The sequence below is a fragment of the Sciurus vulgaris genome (genome assembly GCF_902686455.1).
Source record: "Sciurus vulgaris genome assembly, chromosome: 2".
NCBI classification, from domain to species: Eukaryota; Metazoa; Chordata; class Mammalia; order Rodentia; family Sciuridae; genus Sciurus; species Sciurus vulgaris.
This window is the reverse complement of record NC_136462.1, coordinates 178,131,674-178,143,968: the sequence shown is the minus strand read 5'-3', so window position 1 is coordinate 178,143,968 and position 12,295 is coordinate 178,131,674. Positions and strand designations below refer to the sequence as shown.

General features: G+C 40.6%; 1 long non-coding RNA gene across 1 annotated transcript; it reads right to left on the bottom strand.

The window, feature by feature from the left end:
* Positions 1–8,005: 8,005 nt before the first annotated feature.
* LOC306654864 lies at positions 8,006–12,073 on the bottom strand. The gene is made up of 3 exons (XR_013762108.1): positions 11,333–12,073; positions 9,707–9,787; positions 8,006–9,044 (listed from the first exon to the last, which is right to left on the bottom strand). It is a non-coding gene; the product is annotated as an uncharacterized lncRNA (long non-coding RNA).
* Positions 12,074–12,295: the final 222 nt, after the last annotated feature.

Here is a 12,295-nt window from a genome sequence, read left to right as displayed (position 1 = left end):
CAAGACCGAGAAATATGCTTTCTCCATGAGACTAACCTCATAGGCAGGCACATTCACACACTGGAAGGTGAAAGGATGGGGAACAACTTATTAATCATATGGATCTTGTAAACAAGCAGGGATTTCTATTCTCATATCAGATAAAGTAGACTTCAAACCAAAGTTAATCAAAAGGAACAAAGAAGGTCATTGCATACAGCTTAAGAGAATCATAGAACAAGAAATAACAATAGTAAATTTTTATGCTCCAAACAATGGAGCGTCTATGTACATCCAACAAATACTTTTCAATATCAAGAATCAAATAGACCACAACATCATAATATTTGTGACTTTAACACACTTCTCTTATCACTAGATAGATCTTTCAGATAAAAACTAAATACAGAAATTATAGAACTAAAAAATACAACTAATGATTTAGACTTAACAGACATAGACTATTTCATCCATCAATGACTGAAGATGCTTTCTTCTCAGCAGCACATGGATCATTTTCTAATAGAGACCATAACCTAGGTCAAAAGACAACTCTTAGCAAATACAAAAAAAAAAAAAGGATGATACCTTGCATTCTATCAGATCATAATGGAAAGAAATCATAAATCCTCTATAAGATAAAAATGAAGCTATTGGACTGGGGTTGTAGCTCAGTACTGCACATTAAAAAAAAAAGCTTGGGGATATAGCTCAAGTGGCAGAGTGCTTGCCTCACATATGTAAGGCACTTGGTTCGAGTCTAAGCACTGCATATTAAAATAAGGTCAGACTGGGGATATAGCTCGATTGGCAGAGTGCTTGCCTTGCATGCACAGGTCCTGGGTTCAATTCCCAGCACCATAAAAACAAAAAACAAATAAAAAGTTCTATTGACAACTAAAAAAAGATTTTTTTAAATGAAGCTTCTCTTATACCTGAAGACTAAATAATATGCTATTGAATGATAAATGGATAGCAGAAAAAATCAAGAATGAAATTTTAAAAATAGAAGTAAATGAGAATAGTGATACAACATATCAAAATCTCTAGGACACTATGAAGACAATTCAAAAGAGGAAAACTCATAATTAAGCTATGGAACCAACCTAGGTGTCCTTCAACAGATGAATGTATAAACAAAATGTGATATGTACACACACACACACACACACACACACACACACACACACAATGGAATATTACTCAGCCAGAAAGAAGAATGAAATTATGGCATTTGCTGGTAAATGGATGAAAATGGAGACTATCATGCTAAGTGAAATAAACCAATCCCAAAAAAACAAAGGCTGAATGTTCTCTCTGATATGCAGATGCTGACTCACAATAGGCTGGGGGGAGTGAGGGGGGAGGTTCACCAGGTTGGATGGGGGAGAGGAAGGAAGTGGGTATGGGAAAGAGTAGAATGAATCATACATAACCTTCCTATATTCATATATGAATACACGACCAGTGTAACTCCATTTCATGTATGACCACAAAAATGGGAAGTTATACTCATGTATATATGATGTGTCAAAATGCATTCTACTGAGAGGAGACCCAAGATGGTGGACTAGAGGGAGGCTGTGTTCCTTGTTGCTCCATAACTCAGATTTCAAGCAGAGGATGTTTCTCAGTGAGGCAGTTTTTGCTGCTTATCAATCCCCTACTTTTTACCCCATTTGTCTACTGGGTCACCTGCAGTCTGCCAGCATATTGACTAATTTTTGAGTGCAAATTGCTCACTGACTGGCATCTATCATCCACCATTTGCCTGCCTCTTGCCTGCCCATTGCCTGCCTTTCATCTACCCATCACCCACCACCCGAGGTCCACCTGCCAATTGTCCACTGGTAGCCATCAGACCGCCAGTGGATTGCCAGCTGCCTGCTGTTGCCTGGAAGTCCATTGTCACAGTACCTGCAGGCTTGGTAACACGTGGCTGACACCATTTTGAGACAACAACCAGAACCTGTAGGACCTCTGACCAGACTGATGGAGCCCCATCTCCAGGACCCCTCAGCTCAACCAACAATTCCCTGCCTCCAGGACCCCCAGACCAATTGACCTCCAGGACCCCTGGCTGACCACACCCACACTCCAGCTGCAGCTCCCCATTTGCCAACACATTTAGAAGCCAGAGCAGCCATCTTGGATTATCCTGGAGGCAGTAGCTCCCATCTTTAGGTGGGGCAAATCCCATTCTGAGATGCCTGCTGGAGACTGGAAGTTCACTGTTAGGTACCTCTCATACATCAGGCTGCTGAAGACTGGGAGGTTTGAATACTATATGACTGTTATAGTGTAGTTTTTTTTTTTCTTTTTTCTTTTTTCTCCTTTTTGAAAATTTTTAAGTTTATATTTCTTTACTTTTCTTGCTCTATTTTCCTTTTGTTTCCCTGTTTCCTCAGAGTCTCTTTCTCCCTTTTCTCATGCTAACAACCAACTTCTTTTGATTACACTTTCACTCTTTCTACAATCTAGAACTTCTATGTACTCTTTTCTTTTCCCACTAACAGCTACATCCTACACCCCTCCCCATCCTCTTTGTCCTTCATTAGAAACTGCAGATCTTATTGCAAATCTATTTGTTATACTGTAGATAATAATTGAACTCATTCTGTTTATTATGACAATATTGTTAACATCTTCATAGGGACTATTTGGTTTAGGGCTGCATATTGTCTGTACTGGGGACTGCTACCATTGATCTCCCCCTTAAAGAAAAGATTTTGGAAACGTATAGACTAACTATAAGCCTATAGGGGGAAACTGCAATACTCCAGATCTGCACTTCTAGGGGTAAGATACATGAACAACATGAAAAAACAAGGGAAGAAAATGAACCAAACAAACCTAGATTCTATATTAATAGAATCCAGTGACAGCATGTAGAAAAAATTTCAGAAAAGGAGTTCAGAAAATGCATAATTAAAATGATTCATGAAGCAAAGAATGAGATAAGAGAGCAAATGCAGGCAATGAATGATAACTCCAATAAGCAGCTGAAAGAGCAACTGCAGGAAGTAAAAGATCATTTCAACAAAGAGATAGAGTTCAAATCCCCAGACCCTCAGGCTGGGCGGGGACAAAAAAACTCTCTTGAATATGTCAACAAAGAGATAGAGATTCTAAAAACAAAAACAAAAACAGAAATCCTTGAAATGAAAGGAAACAATAAACAAAATTAAAAAACTCAATGGAAAGCATCACCAACAGACTAGACCACTTGGAAGACAGAACCTCAGACAATGAAGACAAAATATTTAATCTTGAAAATAAAGTTGCCCAAACAGAAAATATGGTAAGAAATCATGAACAAAAACTCCAAGAACTATGGGACATCATGAAAAGATCAAATTTAAGAATTATCAGGATTGAAGAAGGCGCAGAGATACAAACCAAAGAAAAGAACAACCTATTCAATGAAATAATATCAGAAAAATTTCCAAACCTGAAGAATGAAATGGGAAATCAAATACAAGAGGCTTACAGAACATCAAATGCACAAAATCACAATAGATCCACACCAAGGCACAGTATAATGAATATGACTAACATACAAAATAAAGATAGGATTTTGAAGACTGAGAGAAAATCATCAGATTACATATAGGGGGAAACCAATACAGATATCAGCAGATTTCTCAGCCCAGACCCTAAAAGTTAGAAGGACCTAGAATGACATATTTCAAGCTCTGAAAGAACATTGTTGCCAACCAAGAATCCTATACCCAGCAAAACTAACCTTCAGATTTGAAGATGAAATAAAATCCTTCCATGATAAACAAAAGTTAAAAGAATTTACAAATAGAAAACCTGCGCTACAGAATGTTCTCAACAAAACATTCCATGAGGAGGAAATGAAAAACAACAATGGAGGTCAGCAAAGAAAGGAACTACCTTAAAGGAAAAACCAATTAAAGGAGAAACCAAAAATAAGCCCAAATTACTGGAAATACAAATCATACCTTAATAATAACCTTGAATGTTAATGACCTGAACTCATCAATCAAAAGACATAGACTGGCAGATTGGATTAAAAAGAAAGACCCAACAATATGCTGCCTTCAAAAGACTCATCTCATAGATAAGGACATCCACACACACTTCAGACAGAGCACTCATCTCCAAAGTTTATAAAGATAAAAAACTTTACACCCAAAATACAAAGAACCCAATCAATAAATGGGCTAAGGAACTGGAAAGACTCTTCACAGAAGAAGATATAGAGGTGAACAACAAATATATGAAAGAGTGCTCATCATCCCTAGTAATCAGAGAAATGCAAATTAAAACTACCCTAAGATTTCATCTAATTCCAATTAGAATGGCTATTACCAAGAACACAAGCAATAATAAGTGTTGGCATGGATGTGGGGAAAAAACACACTCATACATTGGTGGTGGAGTTGCAAATTGGTGCAGCCACTCTGGAAAGCAATGTGGAGATTACTAAGAAAGCTTGGAATGGACCCACCATTTGACCCAGCTATCCCACTCCTCAGTTTATACCCAAAGGACTTAAAATCAGCACACTACAGAGATACAGCCACATCAATGTTCATAGCAGCTCAATTCACAACAGCTAGATTGTGGAACCAACCTAGATGCCCTTCAAGTGATGAATGGATAAAGAAACTATGGTATATATACACAATGGAATATTACTCAACCATAAAGAAGAATAAAATTATGGCATTTGCTGGTAAATGGATGAAGCTGGAAAATATTATGCTAAGTGAAATAGGCCAAGCCCCAAAAAACAAAGGCCAAATGTTTTCTTTGATAAGTGGATGGTGGTGTATAACCAGGTGGGGTGGCAGGGGGAAAAGAATGATGATGTATATAAAAATGGATGATGTAGAGGAAAATGGGGTGGGAGAGGGTGGGGGATGGAAAGATAGTAGAATGAAACAGTATTACCCTATGTATCTGTATGATTACATGAATGCTGTGAATCTACATTGTGTACAACTATAGAAATGAAAAGTTGTACCCCATTTGTGTACAATGAATCAAAATGCAGTCTGTAAAAATAAAAAAAGAACAAATAAAAAACAAAAAAATGTATTATTAAAAAATGTATTCTACTGTCATGTATAACTAATTAGAACAAATAAAAATATACATTTTATTGTCACATATAACTAAAAAAAATAAATAAATAAAATTTAGCAGTGAAAAAAAAAAAGTCATGAAATTCACTTGGAAAAATAAGAAGCCCAGATTGTCAAAGTAATCGTTATTAAGAAAAGGAAACCAGGAGGCATCACAATACTAGATCTTAAATTATACTACAGAGATATAGTAACAAAAACAGCATGGTATTGGCACCAAAACAGGCATGAAGACCAATGGAATAGAACAGAAGACACAGAAACAAACCCACACAAATATAGTTATCTTATACTAGACAAAGGCACCAAAAACATACACTGAAGAAAAGACAGCCTCTTCAACAAATGGTGCTGGAAAAACTGGAAATCCATATGCAGCAAAATGAAATTTAACCTCTATCTCTCACCCTGCACAAAACTCAACTCAAAGTGGACTGTAGACCTAAGTGTTAGACCAGAAACCCTGCAGCTACTAGAAGAAAATGTAGGCCCATACTACAACATGTCAACCCAGGAGTCAACTTCCTTAACAAGACTCTTAAAACACAAGCGGTAGAATCAAAAATCAATAAGTGGGATGGTATCACACTAAAAGCTTCTCAGGCTGGGGATATAGCTTGTTGGTAGAGTGCTTGCCTCACAAGCACAAGGCCCTGGGTTCAATCCCCAGCACTGCAAAAAACAAAACAAACAAAAAAACCTAAAATCTTCTTCACAGCAAAGGAAACAATCAAGAGCGTGAAGAGAGAACCTATAGAATGGGAGAAAATCTTTGCCACCTGCACCTGGGATAAAGTGTTAACGTCCAAGACAGATAAAGAACCACAAAGCTTAACACCAAAAAAATCCCAAATAACCCAATTAATAAATGGGCAAAGGAACTAAACAGATTTCTCAAAAGAAGAAAAATGAACAGTTAACAAATATATGAAAAAATGTTCAACATCTCTAGCAGTTAGAGAAATGCAAATTAAAACTACACTTGAGATTTCACCTCACTCCAACCCGAATGAAAATGATCAAGAATACAAGCCACAATAATTGTTGGTGAGGATGTAGGGGAAAAAGTATTCTCATCCATTGTTGGTGGGACTATAAATTAGTGCAACAACTCTGAAAAGCAGTGTGAAGATTCCTCAAAAAAATTAGGAATGGAACCACCATTTGACCCAGCTATCCCACTCCGGGGTGTGTACCCCAAAATTAAAATCAGCATACTACAGAGATGCAGCCACATTGATCTTTACAGCAGCACAATTCACAATAGCTAAGCTACGGAGCCAACCAAGATGCCCATCAATAGATGAATGGATAAAGAAACTGTGGTATACATACACAATGGAATATTACTCTGCCATTAAAAAAGAACAACTTTATGACATTCACTGGTAAATGAATGGCTCTGGAAATTGTCATGAAATAAGCCAAGTCCCCAAAACCAACATCAAAAGTTCTCTCTGATACGTGGATGCCAACCACAGCAAGGGGAGAGGGGAAGAATAGAAGTTCACTGGATTAGACAAAGGGAAATGAAGGGAAGGCAGGGCGTGGGAATGGGAAAGGAAGTGGACTGAATCTGACGTAACTTTCCCACACACACCTGTAAGTATAGCGCAGCGAATCTCACCATCACGTTCGTCCAATAAGGTACAAAATACTACCTGCTCCTAAAGGGTGAATGGGAAAATATAGGCTTTCGATTTAATTTTGCATGTAAACATAAGGGAAGCAAATAAACCTGCACCTAACAATACTGACCACACCCACTTCTATGAGTGCGGAGGAGACAGAGGACATAGGGGGAAAGCCACAGCAAAGATCGATGCGCCCAGTCACAGTCAGAATTCAAGGCTTAGTTTTTCTGTTTGGTTAGAGGCACTTCCCTGGTTGATCTGACACTGACTCAGCCAATGGATTCTTGTATCTAATTTATTGGTGGCTCACACAGAGAAGAAGACACACGCAGATTGAAGACAACAGACCAGCTCCCTCTGTGTCGTGGTGATGGAGTGGAAGTCCCCCTAAAAAGCAATGGTCCCGTGACACTGTGGTGAAACACTGAAGAAAGAAAATGCTACCATACAGGATATCCTGTGAACCTTATTTTTAAAACCTTCTCCAAATTAGGTTGAACATAGGCATCTGTTAGCTTCCATGCTGCTGAAATTGCAAAAAAAAAAAAAAAAAAAAAAAAAAAAAAAAAAAAAAAAAAAAAAATCAAAAATTCTGCCATCAAGTTCAGTCATTGTTTCTTGTGCACTTCTCCAGAATTCTCAAAAACCACAGCTACCAGAAGGAAAGTCCGCCTGCTCCTGAAACTTTGACATCTCCATCTAAATATTTGTCTGTCTATCCTCTCATTGAAACCAGATGGTGAGCTACTCGAGGAGGAATAAGGCCTGTTGATTTCTTTATCCGAGATGAGTAATTGTTAGCTCATCAGTTATGTATGATGAATGCTTTAAACGAAGAAATATCCATCGATGTCACCACAGATGTTTCTAGTTTTTCATCTGGAGAGAGTACATCACCATGACTTAATGCAATCTTACCTAATTCATGAGGTGTGGGGAGCCATCCATGACTAGCAGGATCAGACTTGGCTAACCCATGGGATACAGAGGTCTGACTCCCAAGACCTAGATGTCACACGAGATGGTTCCGCTGCCTGTGGCTCACCAGCTGAGGATAGTGCTAATTCCCTAAGCAAATGGCTTTCCTGACTCCACCCCATCCTGTTCTTCACAGAAGAAGTCCTTTCTGGTCCGGGCCCTTTACCTGTGTGACTATAAATAAAGGTGAAGGTAGGGTTCTCCATCTTATTGGAGGCCAGATCTGGTATGGCCCGATCTGCCACACTCTCTTCCATTTGAAAAGAGTACTGACTCTTGTGTGTTTATTGATTAGATACATTTATTAGTAATTAATTGATTGCCATTGTGTCCTCCAACAGAAACTCTTCCCCTCATCCATGTGGGACGTGAACCCCCCCACACACAATGAGGTGCTTCTTAGGTTTTGCTCCCTCCTGTACAAAACTTTCAATTTCACCCTATTGCAACAAACAGAATATGCAAGGCTTGCAAAGTCTTAAGAGTAACATTTGTCTAAAACTCAGGTCAACCAGATGTTCAAATTGCTACTGAAAAAGGGGATAGAGGATGCATAGTAAATGAAGTCCAAATGATATATTGAAATTATCACTAGCTGTTTTTACTGACTGTCAAATCTCTCCCAATAAATGTTACAGAAATGTTCAAATATTATTCTTCCCTTTAATGAATTTTTGGTTGTTAGCAAAATCCATTGTATTCATCCATATATCACCACCACCACCACCACACACACACTTGGGGGAATCCAGATCTCAAATATATGTAGGAAATTTAATTTTTTAGAAAAGAGGAGAAATGCCTGAAATTCTGTGAACTGTTCCAACAGTCTTGCATAGAAAGTGGAGCTCATCCTTATACCCCCCACTTCACGAGTGTGCCACCTTGACCATGGCAGTGATCTGTGCCTGGAGTGTCCGGAATCTGAGAGTGGGCAGCAGTAAATAAAACCAAGCCGAAGCACAGGACTTTATTAGGTGGAGAAGCAAGTTCACAGAAGGAAACAGGTCTCCTGCTGGAGCCTGCTGGGTTAGACAGCACTTGGGACTCAGGACCAGTGGAGACGGAGAAGACCAGCGTTGGGCCTACAGGTCGAAGGTGGCGACAGTGATGGTGGGCATGACCACATAGTCCTTCAGATGCTCCTCCTCGGTCTGCTTAACAGGAGGCTTGACTGGCTCATGGGCTTGCTGATATTTCTTATTTTCCTCTACGTTAACACAGCAGTGTTTCCCACGCAGACACCCAACATCAGATGTCTCCCCTAATTTGCATCTCTTCCTGCAGAAGCCTGTTACGTTATTAAAGCATTTTTTGGGCTGGATCGCGTCTGTGCCTAGGAAGCAACATTGAACCAAGGTTAGTTTCTGAGGGAAGGCAGAAAACGCATATGGTTCCTCACAAGTCACGGCCTCCTGCGATCCCAAAGTGAACCTAAGGTTGATAAGAGAAAACTCAAGAGCCCCCTCCTTGGAAAAAAGCGTTCCAAGTCAAGGACGTTCAAACCCCAGCCTCCTGGCCAATGCCCAGGAGTCCATTAGCCCATGTGTGACGGCAGAGCAGAGCTTGAGTCCTGGTTATGACTTGGAGCTGCATCCCACCTGTAGGACCCTGGCAAAGCTGCTCCATGCTCCAAGTCAGCACTCCCTCAGCCTTACCACCGTCCCCTGTCCCCAGAGAGCACTAACTTGTCATCGCAGGCACAATTCAGAGCCTAATTAACTTTCAAAAGAACATCACAGGCAACAGTTTTAAAGTACCTGCGTGGTTGTGTTTCACACTCACTGATGTGGACAGAAGAAATCCCCCTTCGCCAAGAGCTCATGGGCCTCACGCTGGTGAGAACCCCTTCACCTTTCCAGAATGTAGGGCTTCTCCAGAACCTGACTCCTCCTCCCTCTCCCTCTCCACACTCCTCTTGATCTCAGGTGAATGTGCTGTCCAGGGGTTAAGCTCAACTTCATAAATATCAGGCCCCTTAGAGGTCCAAAGCTTCACCTGTTCAGAGTAATGTGTTGACGGTCCTCAGTCTCTTGCTTCCAATCTTTATTTGTCCCTCAACATGAAATATGGGCAAGGCTGTGGAATAAAGGTGGAGAAGGGACATGTGTTCTCTGCATCCTAAGCTTCAGGATCAGGGAACTTCCTTGAGGATTAGAGAGATGTTTTGAGGGCCACAAAGAGACAACCTGTCTTCTTTCTGGCACTGGAGAAGGGAGCTCTCACTGTCGGGGCTGCTGGTGTCAACCCCATGCTTCACATCTGTAAACTCATGTAATCCCCACATGAAACAGAGTCGCCAGCCAGGGGCAATGACATCCGCCTATAATCCCAGCATCTTGGGAGGCTAAGGCAGGAGGATGGCAAGTTCAAAGCCAGCCTCTGCAACTTAGCAAGACCCTGTCTCAAGATAAAAAATAAATAGAATTGTCAGTGGTTAAGCGCCCCTGGGTTCAATTCCTGCTACAAAAAAAGGAAAAAGGAAAAGAAAAGAAAATAGAAATAGAGTCACTACACTCACTTGACAAATGAGAAAACTGAGATCCAAAGGGAATGATTTACCCAATATGTAGACTAGTCAATGCGAAAGACATATCTTAGCCTCATGTTGACATGACTTGAACTGTGTCCTGTTCCTATTAAGGTTGTGGCTGAAGCTGAAAATGAATTTGAGTGGAAAAGTGGATGTCCAGGGGAAAAGGTACACTCATACATTGCTGGTGGGGCTGCAAATTAGTGCAGCCACTCTGGAAAGCAGTGTGGAGATTCCTCAGAAAGCTTGGAATGGAACCACCATTTGACCCAGCTATCCCACTCCTCGGCCTATACCCAAAGGACTTAAAATCAGCATACTACAGAGATACAGCCACATCAATGTTCATAGCTGCTCAATTCACAATAGCCAGACTGTGGAACCAACCTAGATGCCCTTCAAATGATGAACGTATAAAGAAACTGTGGAATATTACTCTGCCATAAAGAATGATAAAATTATGGCATTTGCAGGCAAATGGATGAAATTGGAGAATATCATGCTAAGTGAGATAAGCCAATCTCAAAAAACCAAAGGACGAATGATCTCGCTGATAAGTGGATGATGACACATAATGGGGTGTGTGAGGGGTTAGTGGTAGTGTTAGGGTTAAGGTTAGGGAGTGGGGCAAGACTGGAGGAAGGAAAGACTGTATAGAGGACATAGAGGGGTGGGATGGGTTGGGGGAAGGGAAAAATAACAGAAAGAATCAAACAACATTGCCCTATGTAAATTTATGATTACACTAATGGTATGCCTTAACTCCATGTGCAAACAGAGAAACAACATGTATCCCATGTGTTTAATAAAAAAAAAAAAAAGTGGATGTCCAGATTCTTGGGTGAAAACTGTGCTCAACATTATAAAGATGATTCTAGATGATGGGCTCACTGCTACCTTTGGAAAAGCTCCTGAGAGTTATAGTTCTGACCTCTGACCTCCCTGGTTGCTCTCTCCTGACTTGAGTCAGGCACCCAGGAGAATGGGAGCTGCCGATGATAGCGATCAGAGATCAACCGTCTCAAAGGTCCTGTCCCCACGCTTATGACAGTAACGGCTCCTACCACTTATGGTATGTCTGGACAAGTTACCTTTGAGTGACTCACATAGCAGAATAATGAGAACCAGAAACAGCTTCATGTTTACAGATATCCCAGAAGGAAGACGAAGCACATGCGTGGTCCAGTGGTCGGTGTTGCACCTCTTTCCGGAGGAGACAGAGCTCTGGGTGTTATCAGCAGCCTGAGCTCTGATTTTAATCCACAAGGACAGACAGGAAATCCAAGTCCACCCCCACCTACGTCTCCAAATATGGAGCTCACGGGCACAGAATGTACTGTCCTCGCAAGCCTACTCTTCCTTCCTCCATACGTGAACTCCTAGACGGCAGGAACTGATTTCTCCACCCTGGTCAGCAGAAGTCTTCAGGAATCTCCAGGTAGAAACCTTAGCCACTGTGCTAAGCCGCCACTCCAGCTGCCTCCTGCAGGGCCGTCTTGGGGAGACCAAAGACAAAATGCTCAAATACAAGGTGTTGCCTTGATTGCAAAATGAACTGGCACTTCACTGGGCCCTCAGCCAGTCCTTTATAGTCCCATCTCTTAGGAAGCAACCTGTACTGAGATCATTCATATTCCTAATTTTCTAAAGATGACCTGACTACCTCTTGGAAGTCAAATGGACTGCCTGCTTCAACTTATTCCTCTATTTTCAATACCAACGTCAGAGAAGCTCTGTGCGATCTTGCATGACAAACATGCAGGCTCATTTTCAAAATTCTCCGTGGCTAAGCAATAGAGTTCCTCTTTAGTCAGCTGGCAAAGATGGTGAAATGTTGCTTTTTAGATGTGGTCAGTTAAAAAAGAATTGCCTATCACCATTTATTACTTTACCTCCCACTGGGATTCGTAGTAATACTAATTGCTTTTAATACTTTACTTATAAAAAGAATTTAGGAGTGTTCCACTTCTGAGAAATATTCTCTGATTTCTACTTAAGATACTATCTTTCCAAAGTGAGTCCAAGTAAGAAATTAGATTACTAATTTCCTTGTA